This window comes from Homarus americanus, unplaced genomic scaffold (genome assembly GCF_018991925.1).
Source record: "Homarus americanus isolate GMGI-L3 unplaced genomic scaffold, GMGI_Hamer_2.0 scaffold38554, whole genome shotgun sequence".
NCBI classification, from domain to species: Eukaryota; Metazoa; Arthropoda; class Malacostraca; order Decapoda; family Nephropidae; genus Homarus; species Homarus americanus.
The window spans coordinates 135975-150656 of record NW_024744508.1 but is presented as its reverse complement, the minus strand read 5'-3'; the positions used below and the strand labels follow the sequence as shown (position 1 = coordinate 150656).

General features: G+C 44.4%; 1 protein-coding gene and 2 non-coding genes across 3 annotated transcripts in view; 1 reads left to right on the top strand and 2 right to left on the bottom strand.

The window, feature by feature from the left end:
* The window catches only part of LOC121877949 (putative mediator of RNA polymerase II transcription subunit 26), a 37683-nt gene that overhangs the window by 13271 nt on the left and 9730 nt on the right, over positions 1–14682 (bottom strand). The window lies entirely within an intron of this gene.
* Positions 4783–4854, bottom strand: Trnah-gug. The gene has a single exon. It is a non-coding gene; the product is annotated as a tRNA-His (tRNA).
* Trnat-agu lies at positions 5242–5314 on the top strand. Its single transcript has one exon. It is a non-coding gene; the product is annotated as a tRNA-Thr (tRNA).

Genomic DNA, 14682 nt, shown 5'->3' with positions numbered 1-14682 from the left:
TAAGCTGGGGTATCTAAACTTAAGATGAAATAAGCTGGGGTGTCTAAACTTAGGGTGAAATAAGCTGGGGTGTCTAAACTTAGGGTGAAATAAGCTGGGGTGTCTAAACTTAGGGTGAAATAAGCTGGGGTGTCTAAACTTAGGGTGAAATAAGCTGGGGTATTCAAATCATGATGAAATAAGCTAGGTGTCTAAACTTTAAGATGAAATGTTTGGGTGTGTCTAAAACTTAAGATGAAATAAGCTGGGGTGTCTAAACTTAGGGTGAGAAATGTCGGGGTATCTAAACCAGGGGTGAAATGAAGTCAAACTAAATGTTGGGTGTCTAAACTTAAGATGAAATAAGTTGAGGGTCTAAACTTAAGATGAAATAAGCTGGGGTATCTAAACTTAGGTGAAATAATAGTACTAAATAGGTGAAATAAGCTGGGGTATCTAAACTTAGGGTGAAATAAGCTGGGGTGTCTAAACTTAGGGTGAAATAAGCTGGGGTATCTAAACTTAGGGTGAAATAAGCTGGGGTGTCTAAACTAAGGGTGAAATAAGCTGGGGTGTCTAAACTTCAGATGATCACACTTCAGGGATGTCATGCAGCGTGGAGTAAAACAGGGCGATAATCTCACGCTGTTCACAAGGTCGGGAATATGTGGGAATGGGATGGAATTTTGAGCTTTATGTTGGTGATAATGTCCTCGTGGTTCTGACTTGTGTGTTGTTTACCTTATCACCAGAGAGAGAGAGAGAGAGAGAGAGAGAGAGAGAGAGAGAGAGAGAGAGAGACCAACTTTAAATATTAGGTAGGTTGAAGTAGCTTTGGTTAGATTGGGGCCTACTAGGACTAGGGGCCTACTAGGACTAGGGGCCTACTAGGACTAGGGGCCTACAAGGACTAAGGGCCTACTAGGACTAAGGGCCTGCTACGATTAAGGGCCCACTAAGACGAACTTTTTTCCCCTTCCTACCCCTTCTCATTCCTTCCCACTTCCTCCCCTTCCTCCTTTACCACCCCTCCCTTCCCCCTCCCCTCCCCCTCCCCTTCCTCAGTCACTCCTCTTTTCAACTCCCACCCCTTATTCCCACCCCCCACCTCCTAGGCCAACCAGCCTGGCTGGCTCCGTGGGCGATATTTGATGGGTGGAACTGTGAGGTCGAGTGTCGTTCGAATCCCTCACGAAGCAGAGTCGAATCTTGGGTTTCTGTTGAGGTGGTGAGGCAGGTATGTTCTTGTTCTTATTGTTCTTGTTCTTATTGTTCTTGTTCTTAGTGTTCTTGTTCTTAGTGTTCTTGTTCTTAGTGTTCTTGTTCTTATTGTTCTTGTTCTTAGTGTTCTTGTTCTTATTGTTCTTGTTCTTAGTGTTCTTGTTCTTAGTGTTCTTGTTCTTATTGTTCTTGTTCTTATTGTTCTTGTTCTTATTGTTCTTGTTCTTAGTGTTCTTGTTCTTATTGTTCTTTAGTTTTCTTTCCTGTTACTACGGCACAGGAAAGAAATGACTTCCAAAATGGCGTCATAATCACACTGAGACTCTTAACTAAATACGTCTTACCACATCCTAACCTAACCTAACCTAACCTAACCTAACCCTAACCAGTGAGTTGGGAACCAATTGGTGAAAAGGATAAGTGAGAATGGGCGTGGTGAGCCATAAGGGTGAAATTATCCAGCCAATCAGGGTACAAATGATCCTTAAAGGGTGGTGTTCATTTATCTCTGTCTCTGAGTTCCTTATATACGCCCAGAACCTCGTGCGTATACGCCAGGAGATGAAGTGATTTTGTGGTAAATGGGCGTACATGTGTGTGTGTGTGTGTGTGTGTGTGTGTGTGTGTGTGTGTGTGTGTGTGTGTGTGCGTCTCTTATTATAGCTACTAATTACAACTATTATTATTATTTTTGTTGTTATTGTTATTATTTTTGTTCTTGTTGTTGTTGTTCTTCATCAAACGCTAACACCATTCGAATGCCCTTATAACATTAAACCTGAAATCAATACACATTCGAACACTTATATAGGGGAGTCGAACACTTATATAGGGGAGTCGAACACTTATATAGGGGATTCGAACACTTATATAGGGGAGTCGAACACTTATATAGGGGATTCGAACACTTATATAGGGGATTCGAACACTTATATAGGGGAGTCGAACACTTATATAGGGGAGTCGAACACTTATATATAGAGTCGAACACTTATATAGAGTCGAACACTTATATAGAAGTCGAACACTTATATAGAGTCGAACATATAGAGTCGAACATATATGAAGTCGAACACTTATATAGAGTCGAACACTTATATAGAGTCGAACATATATAGAGTCGAACACTTATATGGGGAGTCGAACATATATAGAGTCGAACACTTATATAGGATTCGAACACTTATGGGGAATCGAACACATATAGAGTCGAACTTGTATGAGGTCGAACACTTATATAATATTCGAGAACACTTATATAGGGGAGTCGAACACTTATATAGGGGAGTCGAACACTTATATAGGGGAGTCGAACACTTATATAAGCGATTCGAACACTTGTATAGGGGATCCGAACACATATAGGGGAGTCGAACACTTATATAGGGGAGTCGAACACTTATATAAGCGATTCGAACACTTATATAGGGGATCCGAACACCTCCCTCCTTCAGCGCACTACCACCTTCCTCAGGCAGTCTCAGTACCCACATCCGGCCCCACGTGTCAACAACCTGGCCAAGAGCTCCACCACCTCCTTGCTACCGGGTCTTTCCTGTAGAAGTACGTTCACCTCCTTCCTCCTCTTTGCTTCATCCTCCTCCTTCCTGGTTATGATTCTTCCTTCTTGTTCCACCTTCTTCCTTTTCCTCCCCTTCTCTTCCTCTCTTCCTCTTCCTCTCTTCCTCTTCTGCAATAACTCTCTATTACCGACACCGTTCCAGTCATTCCTGTAGGCAAATAATAGTACGTTGACCTCCTCCCCCTCCTCCTCCTCCTCCCCCTCCTCCTCCTCCTCTTCACCCCCCTCACCCCCCTCTCCTCCTCCCCTCCTCCTCCCTCCTCCCTCCCCCTCCTCCTCTTCCACCCCCCTCACCCCTCCCTTCCTCCTCCTCCTCCCCTCCTCCCCTCCTCCTCCCTCCTCCCCCTCCTCCTCCTCCTCCCCGCCTCCTCCTTCACCCCCCTCCCCCCCCACCCCTCCTCTTCTCCTCCTCCTCTTAACGGATTCATAAGTTATGGGACGCCGTACAAATTGGTTCCTGTAGATACCTAGAAGGACGTTCACCTCTACCTCCTCCTTCTTCTCCTCCTCCTCCTCCTCGTTCTTCCTTTTCCTCTTCCCTTTATTCCTCTTCCTAATACTCTTCTTCTGCTTCATTCTCATTCTACTCTTCTTCCTTCTTCTCTTACTCCTCATCTTCGTCTTCCTCTTCTACCTCCTCCTCTTCTTTTTCTTCCTCCTCCTCCTACTCCTCCTCCACGCCTCTTCCTCTTCTACCTCCTCCTTTTCTCCCATTCCTCCTCTTCTTCACCTCCTCTTCCTGATCTTCCCCCCTCCTCCTCCTCCTCCTCTTCCTCCTCTTCTCTTCTTCTTCTACAAACCGAAACAGACAGACAGACAGACAGAAACAGACAGACAGAAACAGACAGACAGACAGGCAGAAACAGACAGAAACAGACAGACAGACAGACAGACAGAAACAGACAGACAGAAACAGACACAAGGAGCAGAAACAGACAGACAGACAGACAGAAACAGACAGACAGAAACAGACAGACAGACAGACAGAAACAGACAGAAACAGACAGACAGACAGACAGAAAGACAGACAGACAGACAGAGAAAACAGACAAACAGAAACAGACACAGACAGAAACAGACAGAAACAGACAGACAGAGAAAGCAGACAGACAAGCAGAAACAGACAGACAGACAGACAGACAGACAGACAGACAGACACAAACAGACATTGAACACAAAGAAAAGCCCAAAGAACATAATACACACATACAAACGTACATACAAACAAACAATACACTGTAGACAATAAGATGACCTTTGACCTGCCAGGGGTGGGTCATATTGGTGGTAATTTGAGGTGAATGGGGCGTAGAAATATCAATTTATGTTAAGAAAAGGTAAAGGTATTGTTGTGGGTGGTTCTCTGTCTGTCTGTCTGTCTGTCTGTCTCTGCAACTCTCTCTCTCTCTCTCTCTCTCTCTCTCTCTCTCTCTCTCTGTCTCTACGGGTCACAAAATTGATCATTGTTACCAAGTCTTAACAGGGAAGGTCACTCAGTAGGGTCATTAACACTGATGAGGCTATTGAATGGGAATGCTGGCGCGAGAGAGAGAGAGAGAGAGAGAGAGGAGAGAGAGAGAGAGAGAGAGAGAGAGAGAGAGAGAGAGAGTGAGAGAGAGAGAGAGAGAGAGAGAGAGGAGAGAGAGAGAGAGAAAGAGGAGAGAGAGAGAGAGAGAGAGAGAGAGAGAGAGAGTGAGAGAAAGAGAGAGGAGGAGAGAGAGAGAGGAGCAGAGAGAGTGAGATAGAGAGAGAGTGAGATAGAGAGAGAGAGAGAGTAGAGTGAGAGAGAGTGAGATAGAGAGAGAGTCATTTAGGTACAAACTTTATGCGTCTACCTGTAATAACCTGAGATAATTGACGAGTTATATAGATCATTAAATCCTCCCCCCACCTTCTGTCTCTCTCTCTCTCTCTCTCTCTCTCTCTCTTTCTTTCTCTTTCTCTCCCAATCTTTATCTGTTACTTGTGATTCGCCAGTCGTATCAAAAGTGTCAATCCTCTGCCGTGACCAGGATTCGAACCTGGGTTATTGCGGCCACAACGCAATGTACTAACCACTATACGATCACGGCCACCTGGACCTGTGTGAGTTGGACAGGTGATGGCCATGTATGTAGATGGCCGTGTGTATGTGTGTGTGTGTATGTGTGTGTGTATGTAATGTGTGTATATAATGTATATGTATGTATGTATGTATGTATATATGTACGTATGTATGTATATGTGTGTATGTAGTTATGTCTGTCTGTCTCTCTCTTTCGTATTAAGAGACAGACAGACAGACAGAGAGAGAGAGAGAGAGAGAGAGAGAGAGAGAGAGAGAGAGAGAGAGAGAGATAAAAGAAAGTGAGAAAAAAACAACGAGAAAAAGAAAAGAAGAGACAAAATGAGAAAATAGAGAAAGGAAGAAAATTACTAAATTAGAGAAAGGGAGAAAGTGAGAGAGAATTAGAGATACAGCCTTCATAGCTCAGTGGCTAGAGCGCTGGTCTAGTAAACCAGAGGCCGGGAGTTCGATCCTCTCTGAAGGCAACGTGGATAATAATATTTTGTTGTGAATGTAAAGGGGAGAGTGAGAGAAAGCTTGAGAGAGAGTGAGAGAAAGCTTGAGAGAGAGTGAGAGAAAGCTTGAGAGAGTGAGAGAAAGCTTGAGAGAGAGTGAGAGAAAGCTTGAGAGAGAGTGAGAGAAAGCTTAAGAGAGAGTGAGAGAAAGAAAGCTTGGGAGTGAGTGAGAGAAGGATAGTTTGAGAGAGAATGAAAAGAAAAGCTTGAGAGTAAGAGCAGAAAAGCTTGAGAGAAAGTGAGAGAAAGCTTAAGAGAAAAATGAAATAGGTAGGTTAACAGTGAGAATAGGGTAACTTGAGAGAGAGAGTAAATGAGGGAATGAGAAGAGAAAGATATAAATAAATTAAGAAAATAAAGAAAAATCACACAAAAATACAGTATGTCTCAAAAATTATTCTTAACCAGTATATATTTTTTTGGTGCACACTGTTTCTCGTCCTCAGGTGTGGAGTGTGAGGCAGGTGAGGTGATCCAGGTGTGGGGGCGTGAGGCAGGTGAGGTGATCCAGGTGTGGGGGCGTGAGGCAGGTGAGGTGATCCAGGTGTGGGGGCGTGAGGCAGGTGAGGTGATCCAGGTGTGGGGCGTGAGGCAGGTGAGGCAGGTGAGGTGATCCAGGTGGCGTGAGGCAGGTGAGGTGATCCAGGTGTGAGGCAGGTGGTGATCCAGTGTGGGGCGTGAGGCAGGTGAGGATCCAGGTGTGGGGCGTGGAGGCAGGTGAGGTGACCCAGGTGACTCCCACAGGTAATTAATACACACAGAAGGAGGAGGAGGAGGAGGGGGGGGTAGAGGAAGGGGGTGGGGGTAGAAGGTAGATGTAGAGGAGGTGGAGGGTGATAAAGAGGAAGAGGTAGAAGAGGTGTGGCGACGGGGACGAGAAGGAAGAGGAAGAGAGGAGGAGGGGAAAGAACACCAGCAGGTAATCGTCTCACTGGCCCATATGGGAAGCCTCACTGGCAGATTTTTTTTTATCCGATCGTGAACGTGATCCAGTGTATTAATAACCTAACCTAACCTAACCTAACCTTAACCAAACCTAAAAATAACCAAACCTAAAATTAACCTAACCTAACATTAACCTAACCTAACCTTAACCAAACCTAACATTAACCTAACCTAACATTAACCTAACCTAACATTAACCTAACCTAACATTAACCTAACCTAACCTTAACCAAACCTAAAATTAACCTAACCTAACATTAACCTAACCTAACATTAACCTAACCTAACATTAACCTAACCTAACCTTAACCAAACCTAAAATTAACCTAACCTAACATTAACCTAACCTAACCTTAACCAAACCTAACATTAACCTAACCAAACATTAACCTAACCTAACATTAACCTAACCTAACATTAACCTAACCTAACCTTAACCAAACCTAAAATTAACCTAACCTAACATTAACCTAACCTAACATTAACCTAACCTAAAATTAACCTAACCTAACCTTAACCTAACCTAACCTTAACCTAACCTAACATTAACCTAACCTAACCTTAACCTAACCTAACATTAACCTAACCTAACATTAACCTAACCTAACATTAACCTAACCTAACATAACATTAACCTAACCTACTTAATCTAGGGTTAATTGACATAGGTAAAGACGACAAAGGTGTGTTAGGTTAGGTTAGGTTCTCATTTACAAGCTGATGTTACCTGGTGGTGGGGATACCTGTCTGGTCATCATCTGATAGGCCAGGTGGACACGTGCTGGCTCAGGTGTCGTCTCTTAAGTGTGCAGATGGTGTATGTAAGTCCCTGTTTGGTTAGGTTAGGGTTGGTTAGGGTTGTTAATTTCACCTAACGTTATCTGATGAGTTGGGTTAAGTTAGGTTAATATGGTTAATTTTACCTACAGATTCGGTTATTTACTTGAATATTAACCAAACCAAATCAAATCAAATCAAATCAAACCAAACCTAACATTAACCTAATCAAACCTAACCAAACCTAACATTAACCTAACCAAACCTAACCAAACCTAACATTAACCTAACCAAACCTAACATTAACCTAACATTAACCTAACATTAACCTAACATTAACCTAACATTAACCTAACCAAACCTAACATTAACCTAACCAAACCAATCTCACATTTCCATTTAAAACAAAAACAAATGAAATTATCCCACAAACGTCTTTCAAAATCAGGGTTGAAGAAGTTCTGGTTATAGGGGATAGAGACCAAAAAGACCCAACCTCTCCAGACCAGAGTAGACCAATTCTTGAAGCCATAAACATTCACTCATGCTAGGGGCCGCGACACGAGAGAGAGAGAGAGAGAGAGAGAGAGAGAGGCTTATCTATGGTGTTTCTGTGGCTGCTGGCTGTGGTAGACTGACTGCCCCCCCCATACTGTTGTCGCCTTTCAACATGTGATGCTTGGGAAAGATTGTGTAAGTTCTTGTTGATGTTTGGGGTGGGGTAGAGGGGAGAGGTTGGGAGAGGGAGAGGTTGTTGATGTTTGGGGTGGGGTAGAGGGGAGAGGTTGGGAGAGGGAGAGGTTGGGAGAGAGAGAGAGTGATTCGTGGAGACAGACAGAAAGGAATAGAGATAAACAGAGAAACATACAGGTAGAGAAAGTATGAGAGATAGAGAGATAGGAACAAAGAAACAGAGAGAGAGAGAGAAAAATACAAATCTTACGTCTTCAACATGTGGTGCCTAGGAAAGATTTATGCCTCCCGCTAATGTCGAGGAGGTGATGAAATGTTCCAATTGACGACAAAACAAGAGAGAGAGAGAGAGAGAGAGAGAGAGAGAGAGAAGGAAGGAAGGAGGGGTTGGGAGAGGAAGGAGGAGAAGAAGAGAAGGAAGGGAGGTTTACTTCTCGTCCTGATACTCGGGAAAGATTATGTTGTTACAGTTGACGTGTAGGAAAAAAAATGAACAAAAGTATTTCAGTTTTAGGATTAAAATGACAACAAGGGGATGATTTTGGCTAGAGAGACAGATAGACAGACCCAGGTAGCCCCCGACAAGTGAGCGGAGGCCAACAGGTGTTCACAAGATGGTCACTACACCTGTGTCAAGTGTTCTATGATAACGGTGTAAGATAACGTCCCCTGTAGTATGTGTGTGTGTGTGTGTGTGTGTGTGTGTGTATGTATGTATGTATGTATATATATGTGTATGTGTGTGTGTGTGTAAGGCAACAATTACAGATTTAACTAGACATAAGAGAAAACTCACACAAACACACACACACAGACACTCAAAAGTAAACACACACACACACACACACACACACAGGTAGGAAGGCCGTGACGTCACCATCAACTGTTTCCCACCTGCCCGTCAGCTGATTCTTGTTGACATACACTTAACGCTGGTCGCTCGACACCTGAGACCTCTCCCATGATCGTATCTCGTTCCCTCTTACCTATGCTCACCTGTTCATGAGCTGGACAGGTGTGAGTGCCGTGTATGAGTGCCGACCCAAGCGTACGTTCGTCTGGCGTAAGAGAAAGAAGTTCGTAGTTAGATGGCAAGTGAAAATATATAGGTTGGTAATAATAATAATAATAATAATAATAGTCGTACTACCACAACAACAACTGGTAGTAGTGTATCATATACGACCTCAGGAGCTGGTAGTCGTAGTGGTGGTGGTGGTGTAGTCTGAGAATGATACAAGCCCTAAAGATACCCCCGAGAAGCTGGTGGTGGTTGTCGTTGTGGTGGTGGTGGTTGTCGTGGTCGTGGTGATGGTAGTTGTAGTTGTCGTTGTGTTGGTAGTTGTCATCGTTGTGGTGGTGTTGTACGAGGGGTGGTGTAGTCTACAGAAGAGACGACAACCCGAAAAGCACTAAACTCAACCAACCAACCACACTGCGGTAGAACACGAAGCCGCAGGAGAGAGAGAAAAAAAAAATAATACCCCCAAGTCTGAGCCTGACCAAACCCTGACGATGTATTGTCAACCTTCACCACGTAGGCCTAGGTGCTGACCGAGGAGGAGGAGGGGAGAGGAAGGGGGAGAGGAGGAGGGAGAGGAAGGGGGGGGGAGTGGGGAGGGTACGAGTAGGCCTTTTTCTAAACAAACTGGATTTTTTTTTTTGCAGTTTTTAGGCTCGTTGTCGGTGAGGCTTTAACAGGTAATAGGGACGGTGGTGAGGAGGTAACCCAAAGCTCTATTTAAATTGAGGTTTGGGCCAATTACCTGGTGGTGTAGAGGTAAGCGACTGTGATTATGAATATTGTTGGTCGTGTCAAGCGTCTGGAGGTGATGTTCAGTAGTTTCCCCTCGCATTTGTTCCCGTTTTCTATACGACGGGGAGCACTGCCGTAGTTGTTATTCATATTTGTTGACATTTCAGGAGTTTAGGATAATAAATCACTCCATCTTTGTTGGTAAGTGAAATACAACATTAATACAACATTATACAATACTCTTATAGTCATACATTGAAGAATATTCAGTTAAATTATAATACAGAAGAATCGAAGGAGTTGAGACGATAAACATTGAGTAATAACTTGAACAGAAAACGTAATGTTGCCATAAATTTGTAAAATACACCGTGGCTATTCACCCGTCACCGGTTGAATAGCCTTGGTAGTCTACACAGCCGGGACTACTACATAGACAACCGGTGTATTCAGCCGTGAACCTACATTTGACAAGACCTGGACGTAAACACAAATTTCAGAACGAAATTTGGCCAAAAAAAAAAATTCATTCCTCAAAAAGCGTTTCCTCGCGTATCTCCCGGTAGGGAAGGTGGGTGAAGGGAAGAAGGGAAGAAAGGGAGGGAGAGAGAGGACGGAGGAGGGAGAAAGGGGAGGAGCTAATCTGCAGGTGATCCACAGCTGTTAATGACAGGTGTAGTGGTGTCAGTGGGTGGCTCAACCTGGCCATACGAACACACGAGGTGAGTCGTTGTGTCGTGTGTGGGTTACCTGTGTGTGTGTGTGTGTGTGTGTGTGTGTGTGTGGTGTGTGTGGTGTGTGTTGAGTGGGTCGCTGACTGGGTAACTGGTTGTGTAACTGGATGACCGTCTCGAGTGTTCAAGAATAGCAGAAGGTGATTGTCGACACTTCAAGCAGAATACCAGTCAGGAAAGGTGTCTGTCTCTGGGGTAAAGTTGAGGTCTTTGGAAGGAGGGAGGAGGAGGAAGAGGAAGGAGGAGGAAGAGAAGGAGGAGGAGAGGAAGGAGGAGGAGGAAGGGAGGGAGGAGAGAGGAAGGAGGAGGAGGAGAGGAAGGAGGGAGGGAGGAAGAGAGGAAGAGGAGGGAGAAGGAGGAGAAAGAAGGAGGAAGAGAGGAGGAGAGAAGGGAAGATGGAAGGGAGGAGGAAGAGAGGAAGGAGAAAACACGTGTCGTCTGATATTCTCAAAATATCGTTTTATTTTACCTCAACATTAACCAAACTAACTTAACCTAACCTTAACCATTCCTAATTTAACGCTAAGCTAACCTAAACCACCTTAATCTAACCCCTCCCCTCCCCTCTGAAGTCGATGGAGCCGGAGAGGACCATGGTCGACCACAATGGGCAGGTGTTCTCCCACGCTGCCGCCTTCTGGAAGTTTCCTCATCACTCAGACGGGTCTTAGTGACAACAAAGAGGGGCGTCTTAAGACTCTTTGTAAGACCAGCTGGACACGTGACCCTCCTCCCCCTCCCTCCATACCAGGGGTGGGGGTGGGGGTGTGAATGGAGAATAGGAGAAGTTGAATAGGTAAGAAGAGGAGGTGGGGGTGAGGAGAATGTAAGATGAAAGTAGAGATGGAGTGTACGGAGGAGGAGGAAGACGAGGGAGGAGAAGAGGAGAGAAAGTGAAAGTGGAGTTGGAGGAAAGTGGTATAGAAGGAGATGAAAATGGAAATGAGGAAAGGTGGATAAGGCGTAAGTGGATTAGAGAGAGAGATACGATTATTATTATTATCAATCATTTCATTTTTATATTTAATTATAGAACGTGTTAATTATTATCTGCCTGTTTTCTTCACCATTTTTTAGATTTTATTCAATTTTTTGTCTCAATTTCACATATTTTCTAACGGGTGACTCATATAGACCCCACAATTGTAGGTCATCTAATGCAACACCCCGTTGGAATGCAGGAGTTTAAGCCATTGATAACCTATTCTCAGTTCCCGCCACTTCTTTCCACCATATGACGTCACAACCACTCAGCCAATAGCCTCTCTTTCCCGCCAAATTTATGTTCGAACTCTTTCTCCTTACCGAGACAAATATTTTGATTATATGCTGATATTGATAAATTAATTAATGCTATTTTGTACGAATTATTAGTGTATATAATTAGTCAAGATAATAAAATATCACTGACTAAAGTAATTATATAATTAGAGGAATAATTAATTTAAGTCAAGAGTCAGATACACGAACAAGTCATTCTTGGAATCCTGAAAGGGTGACTCTTGACTCATTTGCGCATTACGGATTAAAAAATATTTCCACTTTTGCATTCCAGCGTACGAACCCCATTATAATTAACGCATAATCTTATTTAAATAAAAATAAAATAAAATAAATCCTTATATTTCAACAATTAAAGAATATTAATCATCAGGTATAGAAAAAAAACCCACATTTCATTATAAAAAATCCGTCAATGTTAAAATCGACACTAAAACACTAAAAACATAAATAAAACACCGATTTGAGTGTTTATTTTCCTATATAAACATTAACTCAATACTAAACATTAACTAGGGTTGGTTTAGAGAGAGAGGGGAGAGAGAGAGAGAGAGAGAGAGAGAGAGAGAGAGAGAGACACACACACACACACACACACACACACACACACACACACAGTTACGTGTGGTCGCTGGGTTAACACCTTTCTCCTAGCTAACGGAACAATTGAGTGCGTTGACCCAGTAACGGGCGCAGAGTGCGTTACCCTCTGACTGGTAGCATTGTTCTGTTAATTAATCACATACGGAGCATTGACCCCCAAGTAATGGTATAGGACATTGGTTTCAAGTGACAGTTTTTAGGAGCATTGACCGATAGTATAAGACATTGACTCGTAGTTTGGAGCATTGACCCCCAAGTAAATGATCAAGAAAGAGTATTAACCTCAAATAACGGCTTATTAAGGAGCATTTACCTATTAATGTAAGTAAACGGAGCATTTTCTTCTTGTAACAGTTAATAAAGAGCATTTTCCGGTAAGAAGGAGCATTTCCGGTAAGAAGGAGCATTTTCCGGAAAGAAGGAGCATTTTCCGGTAAGAAGGACATTTTCCCGGTAAGAAGGAGCATTTCGGTAAGAAGGAGCATTTTCCCGGTAAGAAGGAGCATTTTCCCGGTAATATAAAGAGAAACGCCAGTGTCCCGGTTCAGCGTAAGCATAACTGGTATGGCCGGACCTCTCCTACCCCTCCCCGGTTAGGTACGGCCCGGTAGTCGACCTCTACCGGAAATACCGACTGGGGTGAGTAACCGAAGTGACGTCACACCGGCTAATACGCCTGTGATTGGTAATTGATACGCCTGTGGTGATTGATGATTCGTGTACACCTGTGATTGATAACTGGAGACTCATACACCTGTTATTGGTGATTGATAACTGAGACTCATACACCTGTTATTGGTGATTGATGACTCGGTACACCTGTGATTGATAACTGGAGACTCATACACCTGTAGATTGATGACTCGTGTACACCTGTGATTGATAACTGGAGACTCATACACCTGTTATTGGTGATTGATGACTCGTGTACACCTGTGATTGATAACTGGAGACTCATACACCTGTTATTGGTGATTGATGACTCGTGTACACCTGTGATTGATGATAGGTAGTTTTAGTTCATCCACAGACACACGAAAGACACCTACAGGAGGAGGAGGGAGGGAGGGAGAGAAGTAGGAGGAGGAGGAGGAGGAGGAGAAAGATGAAGAAGAAGAAGAGGAGGAGGAGGAGGAGGAGGAGGAGGAGGAGGAGGAGGAAGAGGAGGAGGAGGAGGAGGAGGAGGAAGAGGAGGAGGAGGAGACACAGATCGCCCATACTCGATCTTAAAACTTTGTCATCAAGTGTGAAATGATTCCTTAAATAGGGAGTAGGAGGGGTGAGAGGGGTGAGAGGGGTGGTGAGAGGGGAGAGAGGAGAAGGGGGTGGGGGTGGAGAGGGGAGGGGGGAGAGAGGTGGAGGGGTGAGAGGGGAGAAGGGGTGGTGAGGGGTGGAGAAGGGGTGAGAGGGGAGAGGGGTGGTGAGGGGTGGAGAAGGGGTGAGAGGGGAGAGGGTGGGGGGGGGGGTGGGAAGGGTGAGAGGGGAGAGGGGTGGTGAGGGGGGAGAGGGGGTGAGAGGGGGAGAGGGTGGTGAGGAGAGGAGGGGTGAGAGGGTGGAGGGGGTGAATCTACATACAGTCACTAAATAATAATAATTACTGTAATGGTAATTTATAACGAAATCTGTACCCGTGTTTGTACTTCTGAAACCATAATTGAACACCCTTAAATCTGAATTTAAATTATATCTCTCGACACCTAAATCTGCACTAAATCTGAACACCCTAAATCTGAACACCAAATCTGACACTTAATCTGAACACCCTAAATCTGCACACACTTAAATCTGAACACCCTTAAATCTGAACACCCTTAAATCTGAACACCCTTAAATCTACAGAACACACCCTTAAATCTGTACATACCCTAATCTGTACATATCCCAAATCTGAACACCCTTTAAATCTGGACACAAATGCGGTCACCAGCTAACGCCCTTACAGCACCAGTTCAAGGCTAATTTTTAGCTGAAGGACACGACGCCTAAACATGCCCACTTGCTTTTTAGCTGACCTTAAGAGGCGTTGTGGGCGCTGGTGTAGGGAAGGGGCGTGGTGACTGTTGGGTGTAGTGTGAGGACGTAGGGGTGGGTGTAGGGGTGTGGGTGTAGACAGTTGGGTGTAGGTGAGGACAGTGGGGGCGTTGAGGTAGGGGTGGGGCGTAGGGTGGGGCGTAGAGTCAGATTGCTGGGTGTAGGGTGAGGACAAGGGCGTGGGTGTGTGGGCGTTGAGGTAGGGGTGGGTAGGGCATGGGCGTGGGGTGTGGGCGTAGGGCATGGGCGTAGGGTAAACAGAGTCCAAATGTGAATAAGAGTTTTTCTGTTGTGTTTGTTGATGTGTGTCTCTCTAACCTGTTATGTTAAGGCGCTTGTAGGGGACAAGATCGTACCCAAACACCTGAGAGAGAGAGAGAGAGAGAGAGAGAGGGAAACGGTAGGGGAATTAATATTTCCCGAATTAACTCGTATTAAAAAAAAAAAAAATCCGACCTGTGTTAAATGAATCTCCCCAACTCTTAATAGGTCCCCCAGTTGTAGTCGGTACCGGGTTT